This window comes from Herpailurus yagouaroundi, unplaced genomic scaffold (assembly GCF_014898765.1).
Source record: "Herpailurus yagouaroundi ecotype Mexico unplaced genomic scaffold, PumYag 184, whole genome shotgun sequence".
Taxonomy (NCBI): domain Eukaryota; kingdom Metazoa; phylum Chordata; class Mammalia; order Carnivora; family Felidae; genus Herpailurus; species Herpailurus yagouaroundi.
In genome coordinates, this window is record NW_024412415.1 from 18,565,595 (window position 1) to 18,586,365 (window position 20,771).

At 43.5% G+C, this 20,771-nt stretch overlaps 1 long non-coding RNA gene across 1 annotated transcript; it reads right to left on the bottom strand.

Annotated features, from left to right (window-relative positions):
• Positions 1-1,360: 1,360 nt before the first annotated feature.
• On the bottom strand, positions 1,361-6,306 carry LOC121041725 (uncharacterized). The gene is made up of 3 exons (XR_005795827.1): positions 5,840-6,306; positions 5,563-5,652; positions 1,361-2,193 (listed from the first exon to the last, which is right to left on the bottom strand). It is a non-coding gene; the product is annotated as an uncharacterized LOC121041725 (long non-coding RNA).
• Positions 6,307-20,771: the final 14,465 nt, after the last annotated feature.

Genomic DNA, 20,771 nt, shown 5'->3' on the forward strand with positions numbered 1-20,771 from the left:
CCACTTTCCCTTTCTCCCTAGCCGAGGGCAGGAACCAGGGAGCGAAAGGTTAAATACTGACCCTGGAGGACGGCAGGGAAAGGTCAAAGCCCCAGGGTCACTCTCAGGCCCGAGGTTCCACCCCCACACCCTGCGTGGGGGGGGGGGGGCATAGGGCTACCAGGTCCCCTCCCATAGGCAGCGTCCCAGGCGTTTGCAAGCGGAAGGGGGGGGGGAGGGCGACCCCTCCCTGCTAATTATAAGGGCATCCTTATAAAAGATGCTAGGATAGTAGGTGGGTCCTCCCCTTATGACTCAGTCTGGTTGGTTTTGAGTCTAGTCTTTTGGATTAGAGTAGGAAGTTGGGAGGCTTTTAATTTATGCTTGGGCCAGTCATTTGTTCTCCGTTTCAGGAGGGAGTAGGAGCCACCTGGATGGAGCCACAGGAAATGTTCCAGGTCAACTACAGTTTCCTGCAAAGGATGGGGTATTTTTGTATTTTTTAGTTCTTTTAAATTTTGTTTTTCTTCCTGTCCTTCACCATCTTTTTCACTTCTTTTTATTTCCCTCCCCCTTCCTTCTATTCTTTCCTCTCCACCTCTCCTTTTTAATTTTCTGCTACCTTCCTTCTTTTCTACCTCTCCCTTTCTATTCTCATTATTTTTTTCCTCTGAAGCTTTCTTCCCTCATTTCCTTCTTACTTCTCTTCCTTCTATAGCAGAGAGGCCTGGTCTACTTCTCTGCACCTCAAGACTTTCCTATGAAAGGTGCTCACTGTATTCTGCACAGACATCAAATATTTTTTTTTTTTTAAAGAAAAGAGGCAAGTGAGCTCCAGAATGCAGAGGGAGCACCCTCTAGGCCCTTCTGCTGTAACAGGTATCCCCTGACACTTTCAGCTGAGTCTTTGCAGTGGCCATGTCCAGCTGGCTCAGTGGCACCCCTTTCCCAGGCTTGGAACTCGACAAACAGGGAGAGTGTGCTCCCCTTGCTAATGCTCCTCCGGGTGCCATCTGGGCCCCTGATATTAGCAAGAATCTTAGGTTGTTGTTTTTACTTTTATTTATTTGGCTATATTTTGAAAAAAATTAAAGTGAATCTCTGAGGCCATAACTCGTAAAACTGCCAGCCGAGAGCCTTAAATCTACCCTAGGGCTCTAGAGGCAGCCCAGTTGAAACCATTATCTAGATAATTAGACAAAAACGAAACTTCCTGCCATCCGGGAAGAGCCACCTCTCACCTATCTGGCTTCAAAGTCCACCATCAACTGCATGTTACAGATAATCGCCCGCTGCGTAGATGCAGCATTATACCCACACAATCTACCAGCAAGCGGCCATTCCTTGGAAAGGAAACACAACAGACACTGCACAAAATCACTTGATTCTGGAAAAAATCAATATCGAAATTAGGTTTATTGTCTGCTTATACGATTAAAAATGACAAAGTGTTGCCTTTTATTCTCATAAAAAGACAGAGGGCTGAACAAAATAATTTACTATGGTGTTCTGCTCATTTCATTTGCCTGGCAAAACCTGGAGGAGGCTGAAAGGGCGTTTGTGAAGCTCAGTGGCGAGGCCAGAGACCCCTTGCTCAGGGATGAGCTCGCCAGTCATCAGAGACATGTGCTGCTGCTGTGTGTGAGGGTATTATATTTCCTAACCTTCAGTTTACAGCAGTGCGGGTCTAGCTTCCTCAGTTCTCAGTTCTGCTTCATTCTAAAGATGTGCTGGGCCATCTGTACCTTGCCCCTAATTTCTTTAACTCAAACCCATGTCCCAGGTCTTGTTCCCTTAAATAACTCTAAGGATGACACTGCTTTAGAGGTTGCACAGGTCTGGCAGCGCCAGAGCTTCCCTCAGTCGTAGCCTCCCAGATCCTCGTCCAGCCACCCTGCATCTTCCATCGCAGTCCTAGTGCGTGTATACATCCGTGTGCGTATGTGTATGTGCGCGCGCGTGTGTGTGTGCATGTGCGCGCTCGCTCCTGACCCTCTGCTTGGCCCGCGCTCGCGCGTGACCCTCCGCTTGGCCCGGAACAGGCTCCCTTCCCCCGAAGGTTCGTGGGTTTCCAGAGTCTGGGCTGCAATCAGGAAAATGGGGTTTCGGAAACCTCTGCACTGGATTCTCCAAGTGTGGCCGGCGGTGAGCGCATTCGAGGAATACGAGTGTATTGGGCGTGCGCTGGTTACACCAACGCCGGCGGGTATTTATCTACGTTAAAAACAAAAAGAAAAACCAAAAAAAAAAAAAAAATCCACCATGTGAATCTCGTCTCAAATTCATTTCCCTCTCCCTTACCTTTACCCCCAGTAGCCGAGTTAGAATCTACCCTCATCTCTCAGCTTCTGCTCTTCAGTCAGAGACCAGCGTGCCCAGAGCAGGCTCCCACTCGTTCACTGCCTTGTTCTAGAACAAAGTGGCTCCCAACCGCGCACTAAGGTTCATGGAGCGTGGCCTGCGAGAGAGTGTGAATAGCTTCAAGAGCACTTAGCACAATTAGGAAAATAACTACCAAGCCAGGTCCCTTAGAATTCCCCCGCGCCTTCCGATTTGGAGCTGGTTCTGTTTAATGGGTTGCACAAGCCGCGGATTCATTTGTTAAAGTCGTTAATTGGCTCTCCTTTTGTTCTGGAACCTGGAGGATTTATCTCCTGGAGGTTTCTGAAATGAAACCTAACCTAACCCTCTCTTCTATGGAGTCCCCAGGGACGTGGCTTCTCCAAGGTCGTTTGGCCTCTTCTCCCGGTCGAGGGCTTAAGGTGAAGCCGGCATGGATTGCTTGTTACTTGGAAATCTGACAGGCCCGGCTGGGTGCCGAAACTGGGCTAGCAGCAGTCCAGCCCCACCAGATCAGCCTTCTTTCGGTATCGGGCTCGATGCTGCTCTCTGCCCTGTCCGGCCCATCCAGCGTACTCTCGAGTCAGGTACCTTGCCGGGAGATGCCCAAAGAGAGGAGGTGAAGGCCCTGGGTCCTGACAGGCAGGGCTAGAGGAGGCTGCCTTTGGAAGGAGGAAGGCCGAACGAGGATTGGGGCATTGGGTGGCCTCTGCTGTGTGGTAGCTCCAGCTCCTTCCTGTGTCAAGGCAGATTCATCTACCAGCTTCTCAGGGAACAAACCCGGCAGTCTCCTATCCCTGTCCATCTCTCCAGCCTCTTTTCCTTACTGGCCTCTGTCTCCAGCCTTGAGAGTCCCAGAGCTGGGGTTTCCAGGTCAAAGGTCAGACCTTCACTCCTTCACTAGGCTTGAGGTTCCACCTGCTTGGCTTCTGGTGTGAGGTGAGCGCAGGATTCGCCTGGCCCATCATTCTCTTTGCCAACCAAAGAGAGAACAGATGCTGATCTCAGAGCTCTCTCCTCCCCTACTTAGCCCTGTCTGATAAGGTGGGGTCTTGGTGTGTGTGTTTGTGGGGGGGGGGGCGTTCAGTTTAATTTAGAAAATCATATCCAGACCATAAAGTCACTCATCTGGATATTTTAGGAGATTTATTTTTATTTTGGTGAGGGTGGGGAGGTTTAATGATTTCTGTAGGTGTCCAAATTGGACTGGTTTTGAGCACAGGATTGACCACAGGAGCAGGCTTCCTTTGCATCATTGCATCATTTCCTTTGTTCCAACCCTGGTCAGAATTGGAAAGAAGTTGTCACAAGGGATCCAGGAGAGGCAAACGAATACCTAGCCCTCCAAGACGGCAGATCTGTTCCAAAGGGGCCGACCTTTTGCATGAATGGGGGCAAGGTCAGCAGAGTAAAAAGCAGATTTTTATGCATGTTCACGTGGCCCAATGTAATGAACATATCTCCATCAATTCCTGGAGGCAGAGGGCTCAATTTACTTCAGTTTTAGCAGAGGAACGTCCTCAGCCTTAGCTTTGACTGACTATACAGCAGCAGAGTAGTTAGAATTCTCTCTCCAATGAAAGCGATGGTCAATAGAATTCTCGGTATCAAATGAGCAATAATTTGCTGTGGCTACATGCTGGATAATGAAAGATGTTAGGAGGATCAATAAAAAATGAAAACACTTTTACTTACATCTTGAGTTACTGTTTTAAGAGAGGGAGAGGGATGCAAGAAACCCAAAGCTAGGTTCAGAGCCTCCTCACACTCCCCTCAGACACACAAAGCTGTCACCATCAGACAGAAGCTTCTTGTAGCCAAGGCCTCTAAGTTACTCCTGTGCTCACAGAAGAGTAGGTTATTTACATCAAATTAACTCCTTAGAAACCTGTAATAATTTAACTATCAGAGTTGTAAAAATTTTACTTTTTTTCTACAGCCGGAAATAAATTTTAAATTGTTTTCCACCCAGAACTAAAGGTCACCTAACTAGTTGTAGTTTGCCCAAAACAGGAAAGCATCTCAAAGCTGAATTGCCCTTTGAAATACCTTGAAATAAATGTGCAGTTGACCAAGATAGCCAGGAGGATGTGTGCTCTTTGGTTGTGCACACACAGGCAAAGGCATAGGTTTAATTCTTTTCAATTTGTTACCTATGGACATTAAATCTGCAAACTTCAGACCTTAAACCTATTCTTCCCAGCCTAGTTAATTCCCTCATCTTCTTTCATAATCATTTCGTTCGTTCAATTTGTTTTCAATTTGCACTGGGTTTATTTGTACCTTCCAGTCTGCTTTTTTTTTACCATTCAATCCCAAACACTCCCTCTACATATCTAGTCTTTAAGAAACCTATTATGAAACAATCAGGAGAGCATTCTATATATTTTTTAAGATACAAAGGTTTAAAAGATGAGAAAAATATCCCGAGTGCTCTGCATAGAACGAGTACAACGAAAAAGCTCATGGATTGACAGCTTCCAGCACCGGAACCAATATAAGCAAAGAACATGGGCAAATATGTGTTCGGCTGCTTCTATGAGTTTAAGAAGCCTACAATTTCTCACAACTTCAAAAAAAGAAAAGAAAGAAAAGAAAAGAAAGAAAATAAATTTAGCCGCCGCTTTTTGCTCTCTCACCAGAGAAGCTGGTTCTGCCATTGAGATAATGGTCAGTGCTGCAAGAATAGTGGCCTGTGATCATCTTTAGCAGGTTTGGGCTGAATTTGGAGGGCCAACCGAGCAACCTGGGAGATTCAGAAAGCGGGAAGCTCTCTAGGGATGTGGAGACAAGTTCCAATCGGGGTAATTCCCCACTACCCCCGTATGTGAATTCCGAGGGCTCCAGTTCCACAACGCGCACAAATGCAGGTGCTGTTCTGCATCCTCACGCTGCTTCGCAGGAGAACCGCGCACAAACCGCATACGCGCTCGCGTACCGGCCACCCAGCTGGGCACGCCGGGATATTTACTCCCTGCTTGGGAGTCCTCCTCCCTGCCCTCATTTGCTACTTTAAACTCGCCAGGAGGACCCGTTAGCGGTCGTGGCTGGGAGGGCAGGCGGGAGGGGGGCGCCCCCGCTTGGCACCCAGGCCGTGACGCGGCTTCTGCCCTCCGCCCTCGGCTCCCCACCCTGTTTGCGTGGCCACAAGCTCATCAGTGGACCTGAATGGCAGGGCCCCTGGAGCCCCTGCCCCGGCTTACCCACCCCCTCCCCCCGCACGCGCTTGTGAGACTGGCTTACCCCGGTGGGCGAGTCGCGGCGCATTAGCGGATTTCATGGCAAGTTGCTTCTGTGACAAGCGATCTGGTTCGCGTTGGAGGATTTGCCCCCCTAAGGAGGGAGGGAAACGAGAGTCAATCTGCATAATTTCAAATGTGAAAGAAACCGGGAAACTGGGGAGTCTAATTTCAGGCACCCTAATTCCCCCCCCCCCCCTCAGAACCTATAAGCCGCCCCACCCCGCTCCCGCGTCAATGAACCCTAAGAAAAAATAATCCGCACATGTCGCAGGTGATACCTTTTATTGTGCTCATTTTAAAGACCGGGACGGGTTGGCCCCCTCCATGAAGCCTTTCTCGACAGCTCAGCCCGGGGCAGGTGGGTCAGTCAGGCCGCTCCTGGGCCCGCGGATTCCTGCAGGGTCGCGAGGTGAGGGGTGCGAGAAAGAAAGACCTCGGGCTCCGTGCCAAACGGCCCCCTTTGGCGCGCAGGGTTTGAGCCAGACGCACAAACCCAAATTCCCTCCAGCGCCTTCGGCTCCATCTTTAAATCCAGGCAAAGATCAATTCTCCCTCTCCCTCGCACACACACATTTGCAGCCATAAATAAACAGCTCCCAGCTAAATCAGGAACCGGAGAAGAGAAAGAGAAAAGGAAGAACAGAGAAGGATGAGAGCCGGAGCACGGGTCTCGCTTCTCCCAGGAGCCGGGTGGCTCCTTTTGGTCAGGCCACCCTCGCATTTGGGGTTGCAACTTGCATTTGAATAGCTGCCTGGGCTTGTTATGGACCCGGGAAAGCTCTGAAAGGGAATCACTATGCAAATTGTCCCAGTTACAATCGAAAGGTTCGATCTTCAGGAGCTGCCTGACGGAAGTTGATGTCAGCTATCTGTGCATTAGGGTTGCATTACCGCCTTCCCTGGCCTTCTCACCACCCCCTCTCGCGCCTGCCAGAGAGGTTTTTTTTTTTCTTCTTTCTTTTTTTCTCTTTCTTTCTTTCTTTTTTTTTTTTTTTTTTTTTTTTTGCTTATGTGTATATTTTCCCTCAATAATTAAAAAAAAAAGCGGCGGCGGGGTGGGGGGGAAGGCTGAAGGTGGTGGCGTAGCTGGCTCGGGCCTGGGAGGCCCACGGGTGGAGGGAAGGAGGTGTGGTCGCTCTGGTGGGTAGGAGAGGGTGGGGGGAGGGTCATTCTTTTGCAGCAGGTGTTGACGGTGCGTCTGAAATCAAACATTTAGAAACGTTTTTTTAGCGCTTTGCTGGACTAGATGGCGACGAGGGGTGGGGGCTGAGATGTCTGCCTCCGCCCGCCTGCTTGATCCTACAATGCCGGCTACAGATCAATACCCGCTCACTGTAATCCTAGTAATTGTAGGACTCGCAGCTTTTATTTAAAAAAATAATAATAACAAAAGGACACTAGAGCGCGGGCAGAGGGCTGAGGCAGCGTGGCTAGGCGTGGTGCCGCCGGGCGTCTTTCTGGGCTCCTATCTTTTACCTTATTACCCCGAAAGCTCCCCGCAGTGGGATGGTTTTGAGATTCCAGCTCTCAGGTATTAGCCCGGGAGGCGCAGGGACCCTCGGGAACAGCGAGGCTCGAGTGGCTTTCGACCGGGAACCGCGCTCGCGCGAAGGCACTCCTTGCGGCTTAGGGCAGGCCGCGTGCGGTAGAGCGGTCCGCCCGGAATCCGGCCTCCTTGCGGGCCCTGGAGGGAGGGCCAGGCCTGGAGGTGGGCGTCCTGAGATTGGACAATGGCTTGCTGGCCTTAGGCCACACAGGCTCCCGACCACGAGGCTGCGGGTCCCGAGGATGTTGGAACTTAGGCCTTTCGGCATAGAAGACGCGGTTTTGTCCCGCTTCGGCCGCTTCCAAAGGCCTGAGGCTGGGCCAGGCTTCCAGCTGCCAGGGAGAACGCCCTGCCGTAGGCCTGGCGTGGGCGCTCCACCCGGGAGGCTGGCAGGGGCACTAGGATCCGGCGGTTTCTCCCGCGCGGCCACTGAGGCCTTGGCTTCCACCGGGAGCGCAGCCATGGCCCACTGACCCCGCTGTTCTCCTGCGCCTGATGCTTGGGCCGCCCTCCCCTTGCTGGCAGAGTCGGGGCAGGACCGCTGGGGCCTGGGGCCGTAGCCCCCACGCGGCTGGCAGCGCGCAGCTTCTGGAGACCTCGAAGATGACCATCTGTCATTCAATTAAGGTTTCAGGGCAGCTGATGGGGGAGCCAGGGTCAGCGACCTCAGGACAAAACGGCCTGCTGCCTCGCATAGGAGAAGTTCAAATGTTAAATGCAGAACATTGTGCCCTCTCCCAGCCCTGGCCCCCGCCCAGCCGCAGGTCCGGCCGGTGGACAGCAGTGGGGTGAAGGGCAGCGGTCATTAGCACTTAGATTTCAGCTCTGGGCCGGGCTCCTTCTGTTGGGTCATTTTGACCAGAAAACCTTTAACCCTTTCACTCCAGCCCTTTCGGTAGGAAGGCCAGCTTGTCTGAAGGAGGAAAGAAAGAAGGAGATCAGATACCCCCATATATAGAGGGACCAATATTTCTGGTCGCTTCTCCATAGGAGAGGAACCTACAAGATACAAGGAAGACAGTTCCTTATAGCCAAACCAAAACGTGTTCATAAAGTTTTATTTTTTACCTTTTAGTTTTGGGTAAGAAGTGTATTAAGTATGATCATGAAACAAACCACTGGTCCAGTGTGGGAAGAATGGGTTTGTAAAAACTCCAAACTTCCCTCCCATAATTATGTGTATCAAAACGTGTGAATGGTGATGAGTTTCAGCCAGCTACAGACAACCCCATTTAAGGTGCTGGTGATGAAAAGTCTCCATTGCAATCAGCCTCATCTACACTTGAAAGTATGTTGGACAGTTGACCTTTCCCTTTTGGGACTTTCCCATAATAAAATGAGGCAGAAAAAAAATTTTAAACTAATGGGATTCAGAAAATACATTCATTAAGCATTCACAGGCTTTGGGCATTTAGGTGTTAATATTATTGGCTTCCTGACACTAGCCAGAAAGAAAAGCAGCCACATACTTAACTGTTATCAATGGAAGATCCAACTATTCCTCTCAATTATTAACCATGAAGCCTGAAACAACTCTATTAGCAAGATACCATTTCAAGGCTTGGAAAAGTAGGTCCTTTGGTAGGTTTGTTAGTAATGGAGGAAGGACCCAGGGCTTCTGGCTTCCAGCCCCAGTTCTCAACTTTAAACCTTAGTCCCTCCTTTTTGGAAGTAACTATCAAGAAATCAATTAATCAATGAGACATGCAGCATTGAAGCACCTTAGCAAATTTTTCATTGGATATCAATGAATAATGCATGGCCCTCCAGTATATTGACTGTGGTAAATGGTCTTTAAGGTAAGGTGCTGCAACAAGTACCTTTAAATAAAATCAAAATAAAAAGTTTACCACAATCATAATAAATTGTTCAGTCATCTTCTTATTGACTCACATAGCATCTTTCTTCAGGGGCATTTGGAGTTATTTTTTTCCCCTTACAAACAGACCAGAACAAATTGATGAATTGAGCTTTCACTATGCTAATTTAGACATTATAAATATTTAATTAACATCCCTAATAGCCAGTCATAGTGGGCCCCGCTCTACTTTACACTGTTCTTAATCTAAAGTAAATGCTTTTCCCATTAATAGCCTGATGCCATATTAGCAGCTTCCTCGGTAAAAGGGCCCCATTTAGTCCAAGAGGAGGGGGGCATTGAGTAGTCTGCATTAGACAGAGGTTTATTCCTGTTTGTAAAGGATCCTGGGAACAGTATCAAGTCTCTACAGATTCCACCTTTCTCAGTTCTTGCTTAAGTGAGACAATCCTAAGAATAGGAACAACCACTCAATTTCATGTTTCTAGACAAGGTAATCTTTTGAGGTTGTATTATAATAGAAACTTATTTTGGTAAGGCTTACATTAAAAAGTGGATTGTAGATAATGGATGACAATTTTCAAACTGTGGAATGTACTAGTCTTTTCTACAGAGTGGTGCAGTGAAAAGAATTCAAAGTCAAGTCAAATGATATAAGTTCAAATCCTGTGGCACTCACTGGTAGCGGGACCCTTGGGCAGGGGATTTAACCCCTCTGAGCCTCAGTTTTCTCTTTTAATGTGAATATAATTAATGTCTATGCCACAGGGTTACTTTTAAGATTAAATGGGAGAACGTATGTGAAATTGCTTGTCATATAGTAGATAATTAATATTGGGCTAATTAATAAATGACTTCCAAATATTCATTAACCTTTCTGTCCCTTTTATTTATTCTTGTCTCATCTAAAATATCCTGTTATAATCTAACATGATATCTGCAAATGTTTGTCTCATCAATTCTTGGATCTAGTTTCTACAATGTGGAGAGAAAGTGAGGTGTAGAAGAAGCCCTATCCAGCAGGCTGTATAAACCAGATACTAGGATTTTGACTTTCAAAAGCTCTGAGTCATAAACTGATCACTGAAATGTCCTTACACAACAGTCCATATGTGGTTTAGAAAGATTCTAAAAGCAGCCTGATATTTCCCAGGGGGCAGGAATCAGCCAAGAACAGAGAGTTCACGAAGTTAGAAACTCTCTGGGCTGATCTAACTCTGGGATATGAATCTGCAGATGCTGAACATGGTGGTAAACAGCTAAAGAAAGGAAGAGAAACTTCAGAGAACTTAAACTTAAAACGTTGGAAAGATAAGCTGTCTTATTCTGATAATATTTCTCAAAGAATTTGAGGGAAAAAATGGAATTGACTTATTAGATGCTGCTGGTTGCAGAGACAACAGAAACCCTGAATTATTATTTGCCAGCAGAAAATAGATGCTACTTAATGTAATATAGACATGAATATCGACAAGATATTTATCTAGATATAGTAAATATACTAGTAAAATCATTTAGATTTTTTGTACAAATCAAATTTCCCTTTTTATTTTTGATTAGCAGTGGAAAGACTCAGAAAGATCAATGGGAAAGGGACAAGGGATTGGCTGATATGACTTCCTAAGTAGCAGAGTAGTAGGAGGTATAGACAAACACAGCAGAGGCTGGCATTGGATAACTCACTCTCTCTTCCTTGTGCTGCTTTTCCACTCTGTTGCTCTCAGTCTCTTCTATCATTTTTTCTTTCTACTGTGTGAAGATTTATAAAATAGAAAGGGAAACATTTTTGCATGTCCCTTCCCATCCCCCAACATTTTATTTTGAGATACCCATGGGAAATGTTTTTGACTCCCAGAGGTGTGTCCCAGAGTGTTAGTTCCCGAGGACACCATTACTTCTAGGAGAATGCTTGGTGTGGGCTTAGAGAACTCTCATTATCCACTTCTTGGGCCTCCTGAGTGAGGGCAATGGACCTGTTGGCGGTAAGCTATGGTGAGTTGTCCCTGAAGCTCTGTGGAACAGTGGAAAGTGATTGGTGGTGTAGAATACATAATATTTGCTTAGCCATCCACTGCCCAGTGAGTGCCAGGCAACTTGCCGGGCATGGGAGTTCAGAGGAAACACAAAGTCGTTCTTGTTCCTAATCTGAGGGAAGTGACAGATATTTAGATGCTATTTCAGAGATCTGAAGAAAGCTGTAAGAGTAGAGGATGGGTAGCTACCTTGGGCAGGGAGTTTGTCACTAAAGGCTTCACTCAAGGAAGCAAACCCTCAAGCTCAGGAGGAGAGATGGAATTGGGCAGGTGAAGATGAGGATGTAGGGGAGGACACAGAGGCAAATAGAATAAATAGTACATGCTAAGGCAGTGCAGTCTGAGTGTTCAGTCTGGCAGGCATGAGGGTGTACAGCTGAAGAAGAAAGCTTGGGTCCTGTGAGAGACCTTGTTGCCAAGTTGGGCATGGATTTTATCACTTACTCAACAGGGAATCAAGAGAAATTCTTAAGCAGTCAAATGAGATGATCAGATTTATTTCTTAGGAAAATAACTGGTGGCAGAATGAGGAGATTGGGGCCAGGAAGGCCAATATAAAAATGACAAAACAGCAAACCAAAGCAAAACTAGTATTCATACTCTTGGTATAAATAAAGCTTGAATTTATTAAATGATTTCCCAATTCTCCATTTCTTTTAATTAAATCACAGAGAAATCAGTATCAATTTTTTTACATGTTTATTTATTTATTTAGAGAGAGAGAATGTGAGAGTGTGGTGGAGGGGCATAGAGAGAAAAAGAGGGAATCCCAAGGCAACTTCTACCCTGTCAGTGTAGAGCCTGACTTGGGGCTTGGTCCCATGAACCGTGAGATCATGACCTGAGGTGAAATCAAGAGTTGGACGCTTAAGCACTGAGCGACCCAGGTGCTCAAAGTATCAAATTTATGTAAGGAGAGTAAATGTGATTATTTTTCTATTTACTATTACTTTTGGTTAATTTTGTAAGAAATATTGTAAGTAACCCATACTTTGGGTTTGCCTTTGAATCTTGTTCTCTATTGAACTTGATTTGCATGTTTTGGGTGGATGACTATTGTTCCTGGACCGGAAGCTTGTCTTCAGGGGCAGTGTGAGCTGGTCACTTTCAAACAAAACACAAAGCAATTCAAAACCCTTGAAGAATAACGTGGATCTTCATTATCTGTCTTCTTGGAAGTATCTTAAGACCTGCATTGCTCTTTCCACATCTTAAATTCCTAACATTCAACTTTAGACATCTCTTTCTTCTTCCTCCCAAGTCTCTCCTCTGCTTCCTTAGTAATGAAATTCCTAAAATGTTGGGTGTAGCAATGTGCTCAGATATGCAGCTGTATCTCCTGATCTCTCTTGCAGAAAAGGGTAGTGGTCCATGAGAGGTGAATGGGGGTCTTCTGGTGAGACTTTCAGAAAAGTACTTTACAGGACGCTGAATCAATTGGGATGTGTGACCTTTGGTCTTGCTTCTTCCTTTTTCCTGATATCCGGAACATAGACTCGATGGTTAGAGATGCAGTGATCATCTTGCACCTATGAGGCATTTTTGAGGGTAAAAGCTATATGTTAAAAACGGTTTGGCGGAGGGGCGCCTGGGTGGCGCAGTCGGTTAAGCGTCCGACTTCAGCCAGGTCACGATCTCGCGGTCCGTGAGTTCGAGCCCCGCGTCGGGCTCTGGGCTGATGGCTCAGAGCCTGGAGCCTGTTTCTGATTCTGTGTCTCCCTCTCTCTGCCCCTCCCCCGTTCATGCTCTGTCTCTCTCTGTCCCAAAAATAAATGAACGTTAAAAAACAAACAAACAAAAAAAACGGTTTGGCAGAAAGATAGAAGGAGCCTGGTTCCTGATGATCACGGAGTCATCATTCCAGCTCTTAATTGTGTACTACCTCTGGATTTTTTTCACGAGAGAGAAATAGGCCCTTATTATATTTAAGCCAAGGTTATTTCAGATGTGTTACTAGCAACTAAATATATTTCTAAGTGGTACAACCTCCACAGACTTTGAAAGTAAAATCTGACAATCCTGGCATGAATGCATTGGCATTATTAATCAATCAAAAAATATATTTCCTTATTTTCATCACTTTGATAGTCTGTAACTTGTCATGGCAATATTGCTTTTTCCCTTTTTGTCCTATTGCTATGCAGATACATTTTGATTTCCTGTTACTTATCCTAACTCTAGTATTTATTCTATGTCTTCCTATTCATATGTTCTCTTTTATTTGTCTCTGTTTCTCATATGAAATGGCTTTGGATTTCTTGTATTTCTTAACTCAGACTTATTTATTATTGATAGTTGTAAGCTTCCAATTACTTCATTAGGTCTTTAAGGAGTTCATCTCTGAACATTTACATTTTGAAATATATATTCTGAAATGATAAATGCTTTATTTTTATATCTTCTTTACATCACTATTGAAGCCTTATGAAATACGTACATGAGTAAGTTATATTAATTAGTTTTACTTTAGGGTAGCATTGTTAATAAAGAGGTTATTGGGTCTAATTGGGTTGAGCAATACTTTTCTAGACCCATGCTACCCAAAATGTCTGCTTCTCTAGGCTGAAATGGGCTGGTCCCTGAGGCAGGTCTGCATCCAGGTGGCGCTTAAAGTGATGGAGACTTATCCATCTACTGAAAAGAATGAAGCATTGGTTAGTGAGAGGCTGTCCTAAATGACCTTGTCCACAAGGCATGCAATTAAGGGTTTCTCTTTTGCTTGAGTTTGATTTTCCCTTCCTGTCTCCTTTGAAGCTTATAGCATTATTATTATTTTTTTCTGTTGTGGTGTACCCTCTTCCATTCAGATTTATTGACACAAATAGCAACATCCCTAAATCTGTAAAAGTCTGTGTCCACATACCTTTTTCTGTTACTGTTCCTACTTCAGCACAGGAGCATTGGCTTCAAACTACTGACTTTTGTTGGTGTTACTGAGCATGGTGTGTGGTTACACATTACAATGGCCAGTGTCTTGTGGCTTCCTTGACCTAATGCTCCTAAAAAAAAGATACTGGTACATGAGAATACTGAATCTATTCCTTGAAATATATGTTCCTTACCCTTTGTGTTTAAAAAGTTCAAAACTCACGGTCACTGCAAGTGTAGTGTCTAGAAATAGACTAAAATCAGAGTGAAACATAAGGAGAGAAAGAACAATAGGCAATTTGAAATAGGAATAGAAGTAGAAATAACACTTCAAGGCAGAAAATCAAGCTGTGGTTCTTTTTTTTTTAATTTAAATTTAAATTTTATTTTATTTTGAGAGAGAGAGGGAGAGAGAGAGAGCCTGAGCAAGTGGGGGAGGGCAGAGGGAGAGGGAGAGAGAATCTTCACTTGATCTTAGCCAAAAGGCCGAGAAGCGATGGGGAGAGAGAATCTTAAGCAGGTTCAACGCTCAGTGTTGGGGGGGGGGGCCTGTTGCCGGTCTCGTTCCCATGACCCTGGGATCATGACCTGAGGCATAATCAAGAGTCGGTCGCTGAACCTACTGAGCTGCCCAGATGTCCCAAACCACAGTGCTTCTTCAAATTGTGTTATAAAATCCATCATTTTCAATAGGACTAAAAGTAAAATTCTAGTAACTTCTGAGGATTTAAAGCAGGAATCTTATAAACTCTAGGTTCTTCTTAGGAAAACTGAAGTAAAGGAGAGCTACTGCAGGTGGAGCTTAGGGTTTTGATCCCTAGTGAAACAGAGTAGCTCCATTTCATAAAAAAATCTGTGTATGAATTAGTGTGTGTAAAGAATTTATCTCCAAAAGCAATGGGAAAGCATTATTTAGTACTCTTTTTCTTGATCTCAAGTAGGCATACGTAAGCAGTATTCTCAGCACCCCTAGGTAATTTAGTTCTCCTCTTTCTTATGAAATCCTGTGATTACTAATAAATGAACAGATACAATGAAAAATTCTCTTTAAAAAATAAATTTTAGCAAATAAAATTAAATATTGAACCATATTGATGAAGATATTTCATGTTTTTCTGAGTTTTTAGTCTTGTTTTGAAATGTTGAAGATCCCTAACTAGATTTTTGACATTAGAAAATTAGTGACAGTCCCTTATTAATATATATTTCGAGACTTTTTTTTTTTTTTTTTTGCCATAGTGGCAATACAAATGCCATTTTGCTCTATAGAGATAGTCTGAGTTGGAATCATATCACAATTTTCAGAGACAGAATGATGTGGATGTTTAAAACATGGTTCTTTAGGGGCGCCTGGGTGGCTCAGTTGGTTAAATGTTCGGCCCTGGCCATGATCTCCCAGTTTGTGAGTTCGAGCCCCGCATCCAGCTCTGTGCTGACAGCTCAGTGCCTGGAGCCTGCTTGGGATTCTGCGTCTCTCCCTCTCTCTGCCCCTCCCATGCTCATACTCTGTCTCTCTCTGTCTCTTGATAATAAATAAACATTAAATTAAAAAAAAAACATGGTTCTTTAAATATGAATGTAAGAGATGTAACATGGTAGTTCTTAAGACTTTGCATTATGGGTGTATATTTGATGCTGCTTTAATATTGCTCTGCAGGATGAATTATAGTCTGAGGTTCATTAACATTTACTTTACATCTAAGTTGAGGTATATATGGCTATTTCATACATAACTACTTCTTTGTATGTTTCAGTTTTGCAACTGTCAAAGAAGTTGACAAGTCTCCTTGTTTCAAAAATTAAAAACAAATTATTATTGGGGTGCCTGGGTGGCTCAGTCAGTTAAGCATCTGACTTTGGCTTAGGTCATGATATCATGGTTTGTGGGTTTGAGTCCCACATTGGCTCTCTGCTGTCAGCGCAGAGCCCGCCTTGGATCTTCTGTCTCCTTTTCTCTCTGCCCCTACTCTGCTCTCACACACTCTCTCTTTCACTCAAAAATAAACATTAATTAAAAAAAATTATTTTATTATTTATTATTTTTATTTATTTTTTATGATTTTATTTAAGAGGCACAAATAAGGCAATGTAAATGTTAAATGTGAAAGAAAAAGGGCAGAGACAATATCAGGATAATCATTTATTTTGGTTTGTGATATAGACAGTATGGCACCTTCCCTCTGCTGAATCCAACAAAGTTGGACTACATGTTGCTAAGATGGACTAATTTGATAGTTAAAGAATAGAAGTTGAGTACTACAGTGACACAAGACAAGATTGGAGACTTGGGCAAGACTAGACCACAAAGGGCCTTTGGGGGAAAATGTTAAAGACTTCTACACTGTATTCCAAATGCAATGGGAAACAATTGAAGAATTTTTAACACAGTGACCAGACCTTATTTGTGTTTCAAAAGATTCCCGTGGTTGGGGAGCCTGGGTGGCGCAGTCCTTCAGCGTCTGACTTTGGTTTGGGTCATAATCTACCCGTTCGTTTGTGGGTTTGAGCCCTGTGTTGGGCTTTGTGCTGACAGCTCTGAGCCTGGAGCCTGCTTTGGATTCTTTGTCTCCCTCCCTCCTCCACTCACGCTCTGTCTCTCGAAAATAAATAAATGTTAAAAAAAATATTTAAATGATTCCTGTGGCTGCTGTATGGGCAATGAATAATAGAGGCTGAAGAGTAGAAGTAGTGAAATTGAGGAGGCCGTTGCAGTTTTGGGTGAGAGATGTTGGGTAGGACTAAAGTGGTGACTATGGAAAGGGAAAAAAATGGAACTTTCGAATGTCAGTTTTTTCTCAAACTCTTCCAAAAATATTGAAGAGGAGGGAACACTTCCAAACTTATTTTATGAGACCAACATTACCCTGATATCAAAACCAGACAAAAAACCAAAAGGGAAGAAAACTACAGGCCAATATCTGTAATGAACTTTGTGATATTGGGATTTATAATAGGAAAGACATATTTGGTCATTGTCCCCATTTCCAACACAGAGCTCCAGAAATCCTTAGAATTTCCTAAGCAATGAGAATGGTAAACGTGTCTTTTGTTATGCTAATGAGGCGATTTGTGGACCCCGTCTAAGGATGGGCACTGGCTGCCAGAAGAATTAAACAGATGACTAGAGGGTTGGAACTGTTAGTCCCACCCCCTATCGACCAGTGAGGGTAGAGGGACTGGAGGTTGAATCAATCACCAATGACCAATGATCTAATCAATTATGCCTAGTAATAAGCCTCCACAAACCCCTTCCAAAGAGGATTCAGAGAGGTCCTGGGCTGGAGGTTCAAGGAGAGTGGCCTGGAACCTCCAAGTTTTTTCTCTATACCTTGCCCTATGCATCTCTTCCATCTCTCTGTTCCTGAGTTATATCATTTTATAATAAACTGCTGATATAGAAAGTAATAGGTCTCTCTGAGTTCTATGAGCCACTCTAGAAAATTAATTTTATCAAAGGAGGGGGTTGTGGGAACTGCTGATTTACAATCAGTTGTTCAGAAGCACAGGTAACAACCTGGACTTATGAACTGGCATCTGAAGTGAGAAGGGGCACTAGGGCACTAGGGGCACTAGTCCTACAACTAGAGTTGTAGGACTAACTCTTGACATTCAGGATCTGATGCTATGTAGATATTATTAGAATTGAGTCAAATTGTAGGATACCCAGCTAGTATCAGATAATTGCTTGTTGGGAATGTGGGAGGACTCCCTGCTCTACACATTTTAGTTTGTGACCAGACATCTTTTAAACACAGATGCAAACATCTTCAACAAAATACTAGTAACTTGAATTTAACAGCATATTAAAAGGATCATGTACTATGGCCACATGAGATTTATCCCAGGAATGCAAGGATGGTCCAATATATGAAAATCAATTAATGTGATATACCCCATTAACAGAACAAAGGGGGCCACCTGGGTGGCTTAGTTTACTGAGTGTCTGGTTCTTGAATTTGGATAAGGTCATGATCTCAGGGTTGTGGGATCAGGCCCTGAGTTGAGCCCTGTGTTGGGCAGAGCATGAAGCCTACTTAAGACACTCTCTCTCTCTCTCTTTCTCTCTCTCCCTCCCTCTGCCCCTCTCCCCTGCTTGTGCTTTCTCTTTCTTTCAAAAAAAAGTGTTAAAAGGTTAAATCCATGATCAGTATTCTTACCACAACATTTGGAATATCACTTAGAAGTGGAGCAGATAGCAATTGCAGATGAAATGAAAGTGGAGAAGTGAGGGAAAAGAGTTTAAAACATAACTATTAGGTGTTTGGCTCAAGCAGCAAATGGTAGCACCATTTCCTGAGATGGAGAGTCTGGGTGAAAGCAGAATTTTTTAGGAGAGCATGGAGCAAAGAGAAAACAGAGTCCCTATTTTACATTTTACATTTGAAGAGCCTTTTATATATTCTCATTTCTTCCTATGAGAGATGATAAATACAGTAAAGCCATCATGGGTCTGTTTAATGCTATGAAACTTGTGGAACTTATATAGTGAATTATGAAATCATCATAGAGTGTTCTGTGTCTAGTTTGTTTTCCTAATGACCCTACATTTAAAATGATTTGCTTATTGTTTTTAGGGATTTTATTGAAGTGCTATACTGTGTCAACTTAATCAGACTGTTACAAGAAGAGTGGCCTGTACTTTGAGAACAGATGGAGGATACTCATGAGGAGAAATTGTTGCTGGAACATAACCATGGATTTACTCTTCCCTTATGACTTTGAAGGAAGCAATACTGATGCATAATGGCAAAGAAATGGTTGCCTAAAGTTCTTGGCTATTTATTAAAGAGCTTATATTAGTCAGGGTAGACTATCTGCTATAACAAACTTAGACTTAAAAATTTAAATGGTTTATCCCAATAAATGTTTATATCTTGTTCAGGAAAGTCTAATATGGATGTTCCTGTTTGATGGGGAGACTTCACTGTGGTCACTTAGAGATATGGGCCACTTCTGGCTTGGTGCCCTCTGATGGAGCCTCTGCATTGGCTTGGGAGATAGGGAAGAGAATGAAGGCCGACCATGGAGGTCTTATGGGCCATGTCTAGTAATGCCTATCAATTCCACCTGCATTCTGGTGGCAGCCACACCAAACTTCAAGGGATGATAAGGAATGGAGTTTAGCATTGTGTCCAGGAGGAAGGGGAACAATGGTGATCACTGGAAACACATGAAACAGGTCTCTTCGTTCTGAAAGACTGTATTCTTGAGTTTGCAGTTTACCCTTTGCCCTTTTCTGAGGCCACCTTTGATTTAAAGGAAAGGAGCTACAGAACACACCCTCTCACATTTGACAAAGTATCTCTATAAGGCTGCCTTTTGAAAGTTGGAAATTAATCCTTCTCTTCTTTTGTTTAATAAAAATCATATCTTCACTCAAAAATAGCTCTTCTATCTGTTTGCCATATCTTGTTTTTGTAAAGTAACTATTTGCTGAGTCTCTCATTTGTAACATATTATGTATGTATGTATGTATGTATGTATGTATGTATTTTATTTTAGAGAGAGAGTGGGGGGAGAAGGGCAGAGAGAGAGAGAGAGAGAGAGAGAGAGAGAGAGAATCTTAAGCAGGCTCCACAATCAGCTCAGAGCCTGACATGAGGCTCAATTCCACAACCCTGGGATCATGATCTGAGCTGAAATCAAGAGTTGGACACTTACCTGACTGAGGTACCCAGGTGCCCCTCATTTGGAACACTTTAAATTGGTGAAGTTCAATAATTTTTGACTTACAAAAATGGCAATTTCATATTACTACACCTAAAAGAAGGTTCAGATACATCTCAAACCCCTTCCTTTCCTTTTCTTCTGATATTAATTGGTCTTCAAGTGTGGGTTATTCTGCTTCTGAAATAAATGTGCAAAGAGCTTGAATAGACATTTCTCCAAAGAAGATAGACAAATGGCCAGAAAGCACATGAAAAAATGCTCAACATTATTAGTCATTAGAGAAAGGTAAATTCAAACCACAAAGAGATATTACTTCACTCACTACGATGGCTATAATAAGAAAGATGGACAATAACTAGTATTGAAAAGCATGTGGAGAAATCAGAACCCTCATATATTGCTGGTGGGAATGCAAAATGGTGCAGCTGCTTTGGAAAGTAGTTTGGCAATCCCTGAAAAAGTCTAACAGAGTTACCATATGACCCAGAAATTCCAGTTCTAGGTATATATCCAAAAGAGGTCCACAAAAAATTTGTTCATGTATGTTTGTATTATTGGTAATAGCAAAAAAGTAGAAACAATTCAAATGTATGTCAGCTTATTAGTAGATAAATAAAATATCCTTACAAGGGTTTATCATTCAGCAATAAAAAGGAATGAAGCACAGATACATGTTACAACATGGATGAATCTTGAAAACATGGGCTAAGTGAAAGAAGCCAGATAAAAAAGGCCGCATATTGTATGATTCCATTTATGTAAACAAGTTCAGAATACACAAATCTGTATAGACAGAATACAGATTAGTGGTTGCCAGGCTGTAGATAGGAAGAAATGAGGAGGGACTGGTAATAGGTATGGAGTTTCTTTTTTGGGGAGATGCAAATATTCTGGAATTAGATGGTGGTGATGGTTACATAACTTTTAAACATAGTAGAAATAACTGACTTGTACACTTTGTGAAGATAAATTTTATGATGTTTGAATTGTATTTCAGTATAAAAGTTAAAAAAGGAATGCATGATAGGTATTTTGTAGGTAGTTAAAATGCCAAAGATAGAAACAGAAAAAGATATCAGCTGGGCATATCTGTTTGGGTCTATTTCTTTCTTTTGTTTTTCCTTTTTTTAAGTAGGCTCCACACTCAACGTGGGGCCTGAACTCATAACTAGAAGATCAAAAGTCATATGCTCTACCAACTGAGCTAGCCAGTCACCTCTTTTAAATTTCCTTCCTTCCTTCCTTCCTTCCTTCCTTCCTTCCTTCCTTCCTTC